Source organism: Amblyomma mixtum, chromosome 8, assembly GCF_055824585.1.
Source record: "Amblyomma mixtum isolate Tamu chromosome 8, ASM5582458v1, whole genome shotgun sequence".
NCBI classification, from domain to species: domain Eukaryota; kingdom Metazoa; phylum Arthropoda; class Arachnida; order Ixodida; family Ixodidae; genus Amblyomma; species Amblyomma mixtum.
Genome location: NC_143019.1, coordinates 68,305,573 through 68,319,711, shown reverse-complemented (window position 1 = coordinate 68,319,711; position 14,139 = coordinate 68,305,573). Strand labels below are relative to the sequence as shown.

The 14,139-nt window shown below is 42.3% G+C and overlaps 1 long non-coding RNA gene across 2 annotated transcripts; it reads right to left on the bottom strand.

The window, feature by feature from the left end:
- Nucleotides 1–684: 684 nt before the first annotated feature.
- LOC149332855 (uncharacterized) lies at nucleotides 685–13,935 on the bottom strand. 2 transcript variants are annotated; one of them, XR_016284906.1, is made up of 4 exons: nucleotides 13,405–13,935; nucleotides 12,222–12,295; nucleotides 10,206–10,279; nucleotides 685–832 (listed from the first exon to the last, which is right to left on the bottom strand). It is a non-coding gene; the product is annotated as an uncharacterized LOC149332855 (long non-coding RNA). The 2 variants fall into 2 exon arrangements; XR_016284907.1 differs by lacking the exons at nucleotides 12,222–12,295; nucleotides 13,405–13,935 and adding an exon at nucleotides 11,036–11,614.
- Nucleotides 13,936–14,139: the final 204 nt, after the last annotated feature.

The following is a 14,139-nucleotide window of genomic DNA, read 5'->3' as shown; positions in this document are numbered from 1 at the left end:
GCTCCGTGGGTTCGCTTGCTGCGTGGCTGGCCATCTCCTGGGCCTCCGCCGTCTCATGGTACCTTCTGACTGCAAGAGGTGCGCTAGGAGTCTGCACAGGCGTCGTCTCACTGGTGGCTCCTGCGTACATCAGCGAAATCGCCATGGCCAAGGACAGGGGCAAGCAGGTGAGCTGTGGGGATCGCCTCTCTCCCCGTGTCAATTTGTTTCCCATGCATTCCGGTTAAAAACTAAGAATAAATCTGAACCATTTTAGGTGCGGTGGTGAACCAGCTCTCAGGAAAAGCGTTGAGAGTGGACCTTGGGTGCCCCAGTGTCACCTTAGTGTGGTGAAGTCGCAAATCATCGGCCATATGAGCAGGACCCTATTGGAAAAAAAGGCAATGATGTAAATATTGGAAACCAACACTGGAAACCTTGGTGGATTATGGTAATGGAAAATGCGTTGGAATGACTGGGCATGTTGGAATGCTGGGCATGTTGGAATGACTGGGCATGTTGGAATGACTGGGCATGTTGGAATGACTGGGCATGTTGGAATGCTGGGCAGGTTGGAATGACTGGGCATGTTGGAATGACTGGTAATGTTGGAATGACTGGGCATGTTGGAATGACTGGGAGATGTTGGGGCAGGGGCCATGCAGCAATGTTATGTCTGTCGCAATGAGACAGCAAATTTCAAAATAGATGAAGCTCCTACAGCCAGTTTTATTTTGTGTTCATGCTCCTCTTGCTCTTCTTTAGCCACTTGTCAATGCAGCTGGGCCCCATGAAACAGCCTTGTTGATGTACCACCGGTGCATGAGGGCTTGGGAAAACTGGGCGATGCACTCTGCAGAAAAGATTGAAATGAAAGAATTAGGATCCACAAGTTTTTATTCTTGCCAGTATTAGAGAGCTAAAAAAGTAAACTCCGTATTGTGGCCACAGGAATAAAGTGAGCCTAAATCAAGAACCACTGAAGCTATTCGCACTCAAAAAGAAAAATAATTTGAGGTTCTTATTCAATATATCATATGCTCGTCATTAAGTACCATCATCAGCAGCATAACTAGCACCACTGCAAGACAAAGGCCTCTCCTATATCCCTAAACATAAGCCTGACGTGTGCCATAATGAGCAAAATAAAAAAGCCATCGTTTTTTGTCCTCTGAAGGCTTTTAGTGGGGTATTAATAAGAGGGACAATATAAAGGTAACATCAGAAGGGTGACTGCAGTAGCACAGCTGAGATGTCGCAGACGATACACTACGAAAAGAGGCATACAATCCATTGATACATCAGTTGCAAAAAATAAAAACAGCAGCAAAGAAAAGGTAAAACAAACCAGTGTCAATGCTCCAAGCGATATCACTTATTTCCATAATTTTGAGGGACCACATGCAATTAAAATGTGGTGAGGTAGAGTCACAAGCGAAGGCCATTCTATTCTCGATTTAATTATTACTAACTCTATGCAGCTGAATGCTTTTTCTGGTGTTTTATCTTGTTGTGTTAGTGACCATCTTCCTGTGTTTGCTTGCATTGAGAACGCTAGTACAATAGGAAGTAAGTCCACATCAATCACATACCAAGCTATTACAGAATCATCATTGAAATCCTTTAGGGATGCGCTCATGAAAGTATATTGGAGTAAGATAGCTGAACTTCATGATGCAAATGTTGCCTATAATACGTTTGTCGATTGCTTTAAACAGATATATCACGACTGCTTTTCTCTTGTAACACGCGTGAAAAGTCGCAGAATCCGCAAGCCATGGGTAACGCCAGAGCTTCGCGGAGAAATACAAATGAAAGACAAGCTGTACAGAAAATTTTTGAGCAGCCGGAAGGTTGAGGACCTTGCGGTATTTAAGAAATATAGGAACAAATTGACTAAAAAACTGCGGTCTACACGAACAGCCTATCACATGTCACTTCTAGATGTTAAGAATGTTCGAAATGGTGTACTATGGTCGAGATTAAATACACTTCTGCAGCGGGACAGTTCACGCACTGCATTAACAAAATTAAATATTGATGGAAAGGAAGTTTCTGGCGTCGAACTGGCTAATGTATTCAATACTTTTTTAACGAGCTTGGCTACCCGTGCTATAACACGTGCTGCCGAATCTGACGCTTGCAAATATGTTCGAATTCAGAATGATGAAACAATTTTTCTGCAACCAGTCACGGTAGACGAAGTAGTGTCGGTGATAACAAATCTTAACAATAGCAGTAGCTGTGACATTGATGATATCCAAATACGGCCAGTCAAGCATGTAGTTGACATAATTGCTCCCATACTTGCTCACATCTTTAACATCTGTTTAGAAACTGCAGTTTTTACGGAAAAAATGCAATTAGCAAAAGTTGTTGTTCTTTACAAAAAAGGAGATCGCAACGCCCTCACCAACTACAGACCAATCTCTATTTTGCCAGTGTTTTCGAAAGCATTTGAGAAAATGCTGCATCTAAGAATGTCAAATTTCATCCATAAATTTAACTTGCTAACACCATTTCCGTTTGGCTTCTGCAAAAGCAAATCCACTGAACTTGCATTACTCCAACAAAAGGAATATATAATAAAGCAACTTGAAAACAAATCTATTGTCATTGGTGTATTTGTGGACTTCTCAAAGGCTTTTGACCTGGTAAATCATAAAATCTTACTAAATAAATTACACTACTATGGTATCCGAGAAAAAGCGCTCTCATTGTTAAGTTCTTATTTGTCGTTTAGACAGCAAGTGGTGTACATAAATGGTATACAGTCTGAACCGAAGCCGCTCTTCTACGGTGTCCCCCAAGGCAGTACGCTAGGGCCTCTACTCTTCAATATTTACCGAAACGATATTGTCAACATTAGCGATAATACAAAGTTTTCCATCTATGCAGACGATACGAGCGTATTTTTTTCGGGTGAAAATGTTCATGAACTTATCAAACAATGTAATGCCACAATGCCTCTTGAGGTCTGGTCTGCAGTTAACCTGATGCAAATAAATGAGAGTAAGACCAAAGCTGTCATATTTAGGCCGAAAAATAAAGTTATCCCACTGCACGAGAATATTATATTAAACTCGCGGGCTGTAGAAATTGTTGAGCAGTTTAAATGCCTTGGGGTCATATTTTCTGCCAGTATGTCATGGGATTATCATGTCAATTATATCTTGAACAAAATAGCTCAAATCACTGGTGTTATAGGCCGTCTAAAATACATACTTCCCACAAAAACTAAGATGCTGGTATACAATTCAATATTCAACTCGCATTTAAACTATTGCCAGTTGGTGTGGGGCACTACAACATTCACTAACCTTGAACGTATTCATTTAATGCAAAAAAGATATCTCCGAAATGCATATAATTTACCGTTCCGACATCCCAGTGCAGCTTTCTTTTGTCATTCCAGAGTTATTAAAGCACATAATCTTTATAAATATCGCCTCAGTGTTACTTTTAAAACAGAAATCAAGAAGAATGTAACAAATCTTAAAAATTTTGCAGAACTAAGGAAAAAAGAATCAGTCTATCCAACAAGACGTGGCGAAGAATGGACAGTGCCAACACCTCGACTAAATCTTGGTAGGGAATGCCTTCAGTACACACTTCCATCTCTTCTAAATAGGTATATCCACATTAACCTCGATTTGTTTTCTTTTTCACGTCATGAACTACATAATTTGTTTTTGCATAACATTGTTTAAGTTTCATTATGTATACATATTGCTGTTTCGTGTATTCTCCGGTGCTTCCTTGATGTGCTTGTTTTTTAAAATTGTATAAACTCTTGTGTTGCCTCCCTGTCAATAATAAGGATTGTAGACTCGTCAAGCTGCCCAAGGGCAGCTTTTTTCTACGATTCCTCCATCTGTAGTGCTAGATGGGAAATAAACTTTGATTTGATTTATTCTTCAATGGGAACAGGAAAAATTTCTTGATCTAGTTGTGATGGCATCCTGGTCTGAAGCGGGGCAGCAACATTTAACATTAAGTTGTGGAAAAGTATTGTAGAGTATATGGAACACACCTAAACGAGCGTTTCCCCTTTTATGCAGTGATGTCTGGTGGTCAAATGAGATGACTGATTACACATATGCTGTACCAAGTGTCGCTGTTGGATTAAAGGGAGTTGGTGGCGTAGCATCAAACAGTTTGGTGCAAAATTGAAAGAGCTAGGGAATACTTCAGTTTGGAATCAATAAAATTTTTATGCATAAACTGCGCAGCATGGCAAGAGCACACAGATCATGACATCTCCTGATAAACCCGAGTGCCCTTGTGGTGCCAGCAGCATGTATCGTGACATGCTCCAAGTATGTGGGGCTGCATTTGGTTAAGGTTTCTCCATACCATTAACCCTAGAGGTGGGAAAGGAGGTCAATACGTTGTGACAAAACAATGCAGACAAGACAAGGACAACGAAGGAATAAATATGATGGCATGAGTGCTGACTATCACCAATGTGTATTGGAAACCACGTCAAAATATATACACTGTGGCCTAAAAAAAACAACGAACAAAGGGCACCTTGTGTCAACCACATTGCATGAGTGTAAAACAAAACAAAAACTGACAAAGAAGCATTTAAGAGCATGAACTCTTCCTTAGGAAGCGTAAAGAAGGTGTGCTAACACAGTGATTACGGTTTTTTTTTTAAATTTCAGTGGCCTCGATTATCTCACGCACAAACTTTTCTGTGTCTGTCAGGCAAAATGCAGAACATGAATTCCGGTTCACAGCGTTTAGGATCTGGCAAACAATTGCAATTGCGACAGTGAATCATCAAAGTTCTCCCGCAAGCTTTGTTCACATCGTCGTGGTGGTCTTTTAAACCTCTCAGTGACACACTTGCCTGTTTTCCCACTGTAAACATAGCCGCATTTCAAGGCGTTCGAACACACTATGTCTTCTGTGCAGTGCACGAAGAGACTCTGATGGATAATCTCGGTTGACTACAGGTACTGAAACTTCATAGGGTTAGAAAAACAATATCGACGCCAACTCGACTGCCTATTTAACCGGTGCGACCAATTGTGGATGTAGAGAAAGGTACGTACAAACTTCCTTTTGGGAGTTACAGTCTCGACGGGGGCACAAAAAGAATGTTTCAACTTCTGCTTAAAGCAATCGGCTAAATACACTGACAAAGGTTCTAAATATCCAGTAAAGGACAAACGGCATATGAGCTGGGCAAAACTGGATGTCATGGCAATCAAACAGGATTTCATTAAGGAATTTTTGAAGCAAAGGTTAGTGACACCTCTTGACCAGCTTAGACTGAACCGAAGAAAATGGTAAAAGTAGCTTGTTTTCCCTTGGCTCGTAAGCCCAACAAGTGTAACCACCCAAGATTGAGATCCAATAAATGTGATGACATATTATCCTCTATAATTTCAGTGGTGATTCAAAGTGGACTGAGGCTTTGACTGAACTCCTCTCTCACCTTAGACAATGCTTCGTCAGGATTGGAGATCCTGCAATAAGCCACGTAACAGCGGCGCTAATAGTTTTTTTTGCAAAAACAAGCTATTCTGAAATGTAATAAAGGTGGACTGAAGGTATGAGCTTAAAAGTGCGACAAAATTATTCACCAAAACGCCTGAGACGTTTGGAATGCCACTGCTCCATTTAGGTTAATGAATTCTTCAACACATTATTGATCCTGATTGAGGGATGGCGTAATATAAATCCTTGATGTCAACATAGCACCCCATGAAACTGGTGCGAGAGTTATTGTGTAGAAACTGCGTTACTTTCTCTGCAGATCTTACACGAGAGGAGTCATCAATGCTCAGCAACTTAATTTTATGTCGCAAAGAGAAGGCGATTTGTTTCTGACAGGTTCCATTCTCTTAAACTACAACCCTCAAGGAGCAGTCACCTTTATGGGTCTTTGCGGTAAAGAAGATAGCTGGACAATTTTTCTTACTGAAGTTGATGGCATTAGCCTGATGGTTAAACTCTAGATTGTTAATGTTTCTTGGCACTGGACTTTGCTTTTAACAAATCAGATAGTAAGTGGCACTCAAATTCAGAATACACTGCATCTGTGGCCTTGGACTGACAGGCGCCTTTCGATACGACCACAAAACCACCGTTTATCAGCAGTTGAAAGCAAGAGGGCCCACCCTCTTAAATACGACACAGTTCGGCCTGTGGGCAAGTTCCTAAAGAGGGTTCAAACCGTGACACTGCATCAAAACATCCCGAAGCACACCTGTCACACTCAGGTCTGTGCGTGGAAAAGGCAACTCGTCAAACCATGGCAAGCATCTCCACAATAGTTCTCTTCGGAGGAACGGAAAATTTTGGTCCATAAGCACTTCAAGGACCAGACGAGGCAGCGACTCCAAGCTGAAGGTGTGCACCTTGTTGTCAAACTCTTGTGCCTGAAAACAAGCCAGGGAGTGGCTGGTTGACGGTGTCACGCACCGTTGACCAGGTGAAAGCCATCTGGAATGCCACTTTGCAGCCACTTTGCGCTCACTAGCCCGGAGCAGAGAAGCCAAGGCACGAGTGTCTGAAAACAAGGTACACAATGTCGACACTGAGTTGCTGCCTCGTCTGCTGCTTGAAGCATATACGGGCCAAAATTTGCCATTGTTCCTTCGAAGAGGACTATTCTGGAGCTGTTTGCCATACTTTGACGTCTTGCCTTCCTGTGCCTGGACCTGAGCGTGACAGGTGTGTTTCAGGGGGCGTTGGTTGATGGGGTGTCGTGGTTTGAACCATGCCAGAAACTTGCCCGCAGGCTGAACTGTAACGGGTTTAAGACGGTGGGCCCTATCGCATTCAACTGCTGATAAAGAAGGTGGTTTTGTGGTCATGTCTAAAGGCGTCTTTCTGTCCAAGGCAACGGAGGCAGTTAATTCTGAGTTCAAGTGTCACACAACAGCTGATTTGTTAATAGCAATGTCCAGAGCCAAGAAACTATGTAATAATCTAAAGTTGAACCATCTGGCTAATGTATCAACTTCAGCAAGAAACTAGCAGAGGTGCCAATGAGAGGTCAAAAGACCACCGTTACGATGTGAACAAAGCTAGCAGGGGGAATCTGATGTTTCATTGTCGCGACTGCGATCGTTTGCCACATCCTTTATGCTGTGAGGCGTAATTTCTTGTGCTGCATTGTGATAGACAGACACAGAAAAGTTTGTGCATGAGATGATCGAGGCCACTGAAATTGTAGAAAAAACGCAATCAATGTGTTAACACACCTTCTTTATCGCTCCCTAAGAAAGAGTTCATGCTCTTAAATGCTTCATATTCAACTTTCGTTTTGTTTTTGACAGATCCAAAGTGAATGTTACAAGGCACCCTTTCTTCATTCTTTTTTTAGGCCACAGTGTATATATTTTGATGTGCTTTCCAATAAACCTTCTTGAAAGTCAGCACTCGCACCGTCGCATTCCTTCCTCATCTTTCTCTTCTTTGCGCTGTTTTGACATAATGAATTACAAACAAGCCCATTCATCCATCTTGCAAAAGTCAATACAGTCAGAGTAGCTGAGATAGTTGGGGCATCCTTCAGAATAATGCAGTCATAAAGACAAGGTTGGGACATAAAGACAAAGACTGTTATTGAATGGCTAATATTAATGTACTTTAGTAATGTGCTTGGTTTCGTTTATGGGGGTTTAACATCCCAAAGTGACTCAGGATGAGGGACGCCTTATGATTTTGCATATTGATATGCTGGGCTTCATAAGAGAAGAAGTACAAGTTTTTTAAGGCCAGCCGTAGAACAGGAAGCAATGAATCTACACTAATATCAAAGAATGAAGGCTCAAGCATGAGAGTGTAGCTAAAAGGTTATAATGACAAACATGAAAAGCTTTGGAGAAATTCAAGTCGATGACACTTGCCTAAAATAAAGAATCTAAATTTGGGTGAAAATCTGTTGTGAATTCAAAAAGTTGGATTGCACATTAGTAAAGAGAATGGGAGCCGTGATGAGTGGTATAGAAATATTAGTTTGAATTATGGTGGCAAGTAATATGCGGACTCATTTCGTGCTCTAACAGTTCATGCAAAATGCACATCAATAAAATAGGAGAACAGTTTGGGGATCAGAACGGTTTCCAGCCTTAATTATTGACAGGTCAGCTTCAGGTTGTCAGGGATAGAACCAAGAGGTTTGGATTGGCTAACAATTATTGGTAAAATCTGTCTTCAGATATCCTCAGTAGTTTAAAGTATGTCAGAAGGCTTCTCACACAGCCCTCAGGTACTCGAAAGCTTGTGCTTATCAATGACTTTTGAGACATGATGAGAAGCAATGGTTAATGCAGTGAAATGGGTAACAAATAACTGATTTTTCTGAAGAAAGTGCCCATGGAATATGCTGTCAAACAAATTCCCAAGGATCCTTCAATTAAGCCCAAAATGACAGTTTATGGGTAGCCACTTTGTTATAACCATCACATACAAAAAAAGAGACACCAGAAGCCCTCCTTATTCACTGAAAACAAGGGAGAATTATGAGACATCATTCCGGCACACAAAATCACACGGATGAAGAGAGTAGACTCCATGGACACCATATTTCAACTGAGGTTTATTCCACAACACAGGCTTTTTATGTGCAAAGGGGTACTAGTGATCCCTGGGGCTGAAAAGTATTTCCGCCACCAGATAACAATTATTCAGGACGGCAAAAACCAAAACACAAAAAAACATAGGGGTAAAGGTATCTTGCCACTCACATTAAACACATCGGCACGCCTATGCATCACCTACCTGGCTGACCCAACAAACATATTTGCCTCCAGATAATCTATTTCTTTTTCTGGAGCGCTGCAGAAGGGCTGCTGACGTAATTCTCTTTTTCAACAGAGATACAAAAGGCTTAAAAAATTTCCCAGCCCTTTCAAGTGCTAAACTTGCACAAGGCATGTGTTTCTTTCAAAAACGCCTTGCATGCTCGCTTGTGCAAGCAAAGGCGAATGTGCTCAGCTAAATGACCTCTGCCACTTAATGAATCAGCTGTCCTGCAATGTTCAAGCAAGCGTTCATTGATGCAAGCCTCGTCTGTCTAATGTAATGTTTGCCACAGGCAAGGAGGATGCTGTACACCATGTCAACCTCATGTTTAACGAGGGGTTTGGTGTGCTTAGTTTTGTAGGCAGGCTTTTTCGTAACGTCATTTATCAGGTGGCACATGCATCCCAGCTTTCCCAAGCTGAAAATACGACATGTACATCGTGTTTGTCACTGGCCTTCTTGAGGCGGTGTGACACCTGATGGCAATAGGGCACAATGACAGGTCACTGTTGCGAATGTGCGTTGTCTTCCGGCTTGCGCTGCCCAGCACACTTCATCTCTCGAACCTGGCTTTCTACCACTAAGGCTACAATTTCTCCTGTGAAAACTGCCTGCTCCAGTCTCCTTACTTGCGCATTGATGCTGTCACAGAGTCGTGACAGCATCAATGCCGAAGTAAGGCAACTGGAGCAGGCAGGCAGAAAAAGAAATAGATTATCTCAACGCAAATGTGTGTTGGGTCAGCCAGGTAGGCAATGTTTAGTCACGCCAATGCATTCAACTTGAGTGACAAGCTAACCTTACGCCTATGTTTTTGTTTTTGCAACATTGAATAATTGTTACCTGGTCGAGGAAACACTTTTCAGCCACAGGGGTCACTAGTACCACCACTTTGCATGTAAAAAGCTCATGTTGTGGAATCAACCTCAGTTGAAGTATGGGGTCTATGGAGTCTACTCTCTTCGTTCATGTGTTTTTGTACACTGGAATGATGTCTCATAATTCTACCCAGAACCAATTAGCTCAGCTCTCCATGCTTAGCAAAAACAAGGCAGCAGTAATGAAACCAGTTCTCATGTGTGCACTTTTTCTTTTACATCTGTGACCTGCGATGAGTGGCATAAAAACACATATTTAGGTTAACACACATGCATCATAATGTTAATATTCGTAGTCAAATAGTATCACATAATGCAGCCAAGAACATGCAGACATTTCGCACTTCATGCATAGAATGCAACGGTTAAAAGACGAGCAATATTGAATGTAAAACTTCAAATGGCCTGCAACCGGCCCATTCTGACAGCCAACTAATATTACTCATATAAACATGTAAACATATCAGGCCAGAGCAATCCAAACTGCTCCAAGCAGTAGCATTAAGGAAAAGAGTAATGAAAGTAAGAGAACATTTCATGGCAACCACAAGAACAAAGCACAATGCAGTAACAACTTACAACACAGCTTTTGACTTCATCTGGTGGCCACAAAATCCATGCCATTGACTCGGACTGGAAGACAGATGTGCCACCTGCAGATACCAATTTTCCATTATCACTATGACAGGAGTACAAAAACAAGCATGCGAACTCGGTCCAACAGTGAATATCACATGAATGTAAAAAGATCACGAAAAATATACTTGCCCAAGTATACGCAAATATACTTGCCCAAGTATACGCCTCAATACAAAGGAAAACTACCCTGTTTAAAATGCATCAGTTCCCCTAGCACTAGTAAAGGAATCTTGCTATGAGCAAAACAAATCTGCGTTCGAAAGCGTAGATAAACATCGTAATAACTGAGACAATTATTGCGTCACTTGTTTTCCTCAGAAACCAATTTTCAAACAGCAGAGTGATCGAAATGCAAGATCCTATACTCTGGGTAGCCAGAAACGCTATCGGTATCATAAAAAAAAAATCTTCACATACTCATTTAAAAATTAGATCCTGACGGCCGGAAATTAACTTTCGTTGGTAACTGCAACCTGAGACAGTGCTTTCTTTATAGTGGGGTTTGAATTCAGATGCGGAAAATGGGCACTGATCGTATTGGAGGGTTCCGGATTAATTTAGACCACCTAGAATTTCTTAACGTGAGCTGACATCGCACAGCACAGGGGCATTCTTTTTTCATTTCACCTAAATCGAAATGCGGCTACTGCCATCAGGATCGACCCCACGACCTAAGGTTCAACAGTCTAGGGCCAAGCAAAAACCGCGGCGAATAAAAAGTGTTTCAATCCCCCTCAAAGTGCTAACGCTATCTTGAAAGACAATCATACATTTTACGCACAGCCAAAGTGCCGGTCCTTGAAACGTGCGCGGTGGTGTGAACAAGCATGGGCTCTGCAGAGCAATCCAAACTGCTCCAAGCAGTAGCATTAAGGAAAAGAGCAATGAAAGTAAGAGAACATTTCATGGCAACCACAAGAACAAAGCACAATGCAGTAACAACTTACAACACAGCTTTTGACTTCATCTGGTGGCCACAAAATCCATGCAATTGACTCGGACTGGAAGACAGATGTGCCACCTGCAGATACCAATTTTCCATTATCACTATGACAGGAGTACAAAAACAAGCATGCGAACTCGGTCCAACAGTGAATATCACATGAATGTAAAAAGATCACGAAAAATATACTTGCCCAAGTATACGCAAATATACTTGCCCAAGTATACGCCTCAATACAAAGGAAAACTACCCTGTTTAAAATGCATCAGTTCCCCTAGCACTAGTAAAGGAATCTTGCTATGAGCAAAACAAATCTGCGTTCGAAAGCGTAGATAAACATCGTAATAACTGAGACAATTATTGCGTCACTTGTTTTCCTCAGAAACCAATTTTCAAACAGCAGAGTGATCGAAATGCAAGATCCTATACTCTGGGTAGCCAGAAAAGCTATCGGTATCATAAAAAAAAAAATCTTCACATACTCATTTAAAAATTAGATCCTGACGGCCGGAAATTAACTTTCGTTGGTAACTGCAACCTGAGACAGTGCTTTCTTTATAGTGGGGTTTGAATTCAGATGCGGAAAATGGGCACTGATCGTATTGGAGGGTTCCGGATTAATTTAGACCACCTAGAATTTCTTAACGTGAGCTGACATCGCACAGCACAGGGGCATTCTTTTTTTCATTTCACCTAAATCGAAATGCGGCTACTGCCATCAGGATCGACCCCACGACCTAAGGTTCAACAGTCTAGGGCCAAGCAAAAACCGCGGCGAATAAAAAGTGTTTCAATCCCCCTCAAAGTGCTAACGCTATCTTGAAAGACAATCATACATTTTACGCACAGCCAAAGTGCCGGTCCTTGAAACGTGCGCGGTGGTGTGAACAAGCATGGGCTCTGCAGAGCAATCCAAACTGCTCCAAGCAGTAGCATTAAGGAAAAGAGCAATGAAAGTAAGAGAACATTTCATGGCAACCACAAGAACAAAGCACAATGCAATAACAACTTACAACACAGCTTTTGACTTCATCTGGTGGCCACAAAATCCATGCCATTGACTCGGACTGGAAGACAGATGTGCCACCTGCAGATACCAATTTTCCATTATCACTATGACAGGAGTACAAAAACAAGCATGCGAACTCGGTCCAACAGTGAATATCACATGAATGTAAAAAGATCACGAAAAATATACTTGCCCAAGTATACGCAAATATACTTGCCCAAGTATACGCCTCAATACAAAGGAAAACTACCCTGTTTAAAATGCATCAGTTCCCCTAGCACTAGTAAAGGAATCTTGCTATGAGCAAAACAAATCTGCGTTCGAAAGCGTAGATAAACATCGTAATAACTGAGACAATTATTGCGTCACTTGTTTTCCTCAGAAACCAATTTTCAAACAGCAGAGTGATCGAAATGCAAGATCCTATACTCTGGGTAGCCAGAAACGCTATCGGTATCATAAAAAAAAAAAAATCTTCACATACTCATTTAAAAATTAGATCCTGACGGCCGGAAATTAACTTTCGTTGGTAACTGCAACCTGAGACAGTGCTTTCTTTATAGTGGGGTTTGAATTCAGATGCGGAAAATGGGCACTGATCGTATTGGAGGGTTCCGGATTAATTTAGACCACCTAGAATTTCTTAACGTGAGCTGACATCGCACAGCACAGGGGCATTCTTTTTTTCATTTCACCTAAATCGAAATGCGGCTACTGACATCAGGATCGACCCCACGACCTAAGGTTCAACAGTCTAGGGCCAAGCAAAAACCGCGGCGAATAAAAAGTGTTTCAATCCCCCTCAAAGTGCTAACGCTATCTTGAAAGACAATCATACATTTTACGCACAGCCAAAGTGCCGGTCCTTGAAACGTGCGCGGTGGTGTGAACAAGCATGGGCAGAAACGCGTAGAACGAGGCATATACGAGGACAAATCTGTGCTCAACAAGAAACAAAACGCGCAAACATGCGCATACCAAAATCATGCAAAGCTAGCGCACGCACGGTCGCATCCCCTTCGCCAAAACAAGTACCGACAGCGACAATTCTTGGCAGAGCAACTCACCGCGGCGACAACAAAAGCGCCTTAAACGCTTTTTATAGCATTGAACACGAATACTGCAGCAGTACGACAGGTCACCGTTCCAGCATTATATGCTTCGGATAATGCACGAGTACTGCTTACCTTTTCAGATGATTGCGTAGTCGTGCAGAACGCTGTTTGCCTTCGTGTCACGGGCACTACACCAACCAGTGAGATTTCAGCACGAGTGCTACGTAGCCGGCACTCTCTACCACGTAGTCACACAGAAGAAAATATTCCGGGCCTTATTTGGAACATTTCCACCGCGACACTGCCCGCGCGTCTTTGTGCCTGGACACCCATCCTGGACTACACAAAGAAGCGCACAGACTGAAAAGTTAGAGAGACCAGAAAAATGACACTTTGCCTCGAATAGGCTACGTCGACAGCACTGCGCGATTGTGCACCCTTGAGCAAGAAGAAACACACGCAAACCACAACACAGTTCACGACGGCTCACAATCCAAGTAGCGAATTGTAGCAAGCGCCGAAGCGCGATGCACGCGACGCAGCACCCGAACCGCCATGAGGGTTATACAGAAAAACAGCTACCGGCAGCCACCTGGCGGTGACAACCAGTTTTTGTTTCGGTTTCGTTGTGAAAAAGCTTGTATCCTACTTTTTATTTTATTTTTGGTATTTTTATTGGGTATTCAGCCGTATCGGCATCCAGAGAAATTGCAGCGATTGCGAGCAATTACCACTGGTAGAAACGCGCGAATTAACGACCTGTTGCTTGCGCTGCGGTTGAAAAATGCCTGAGTTCTCACGGCAGTATGGCTTGCTGCTTTGCTCATTCACGAAATTACATGCCGATTTCTGTTTGTATGGGGAAGT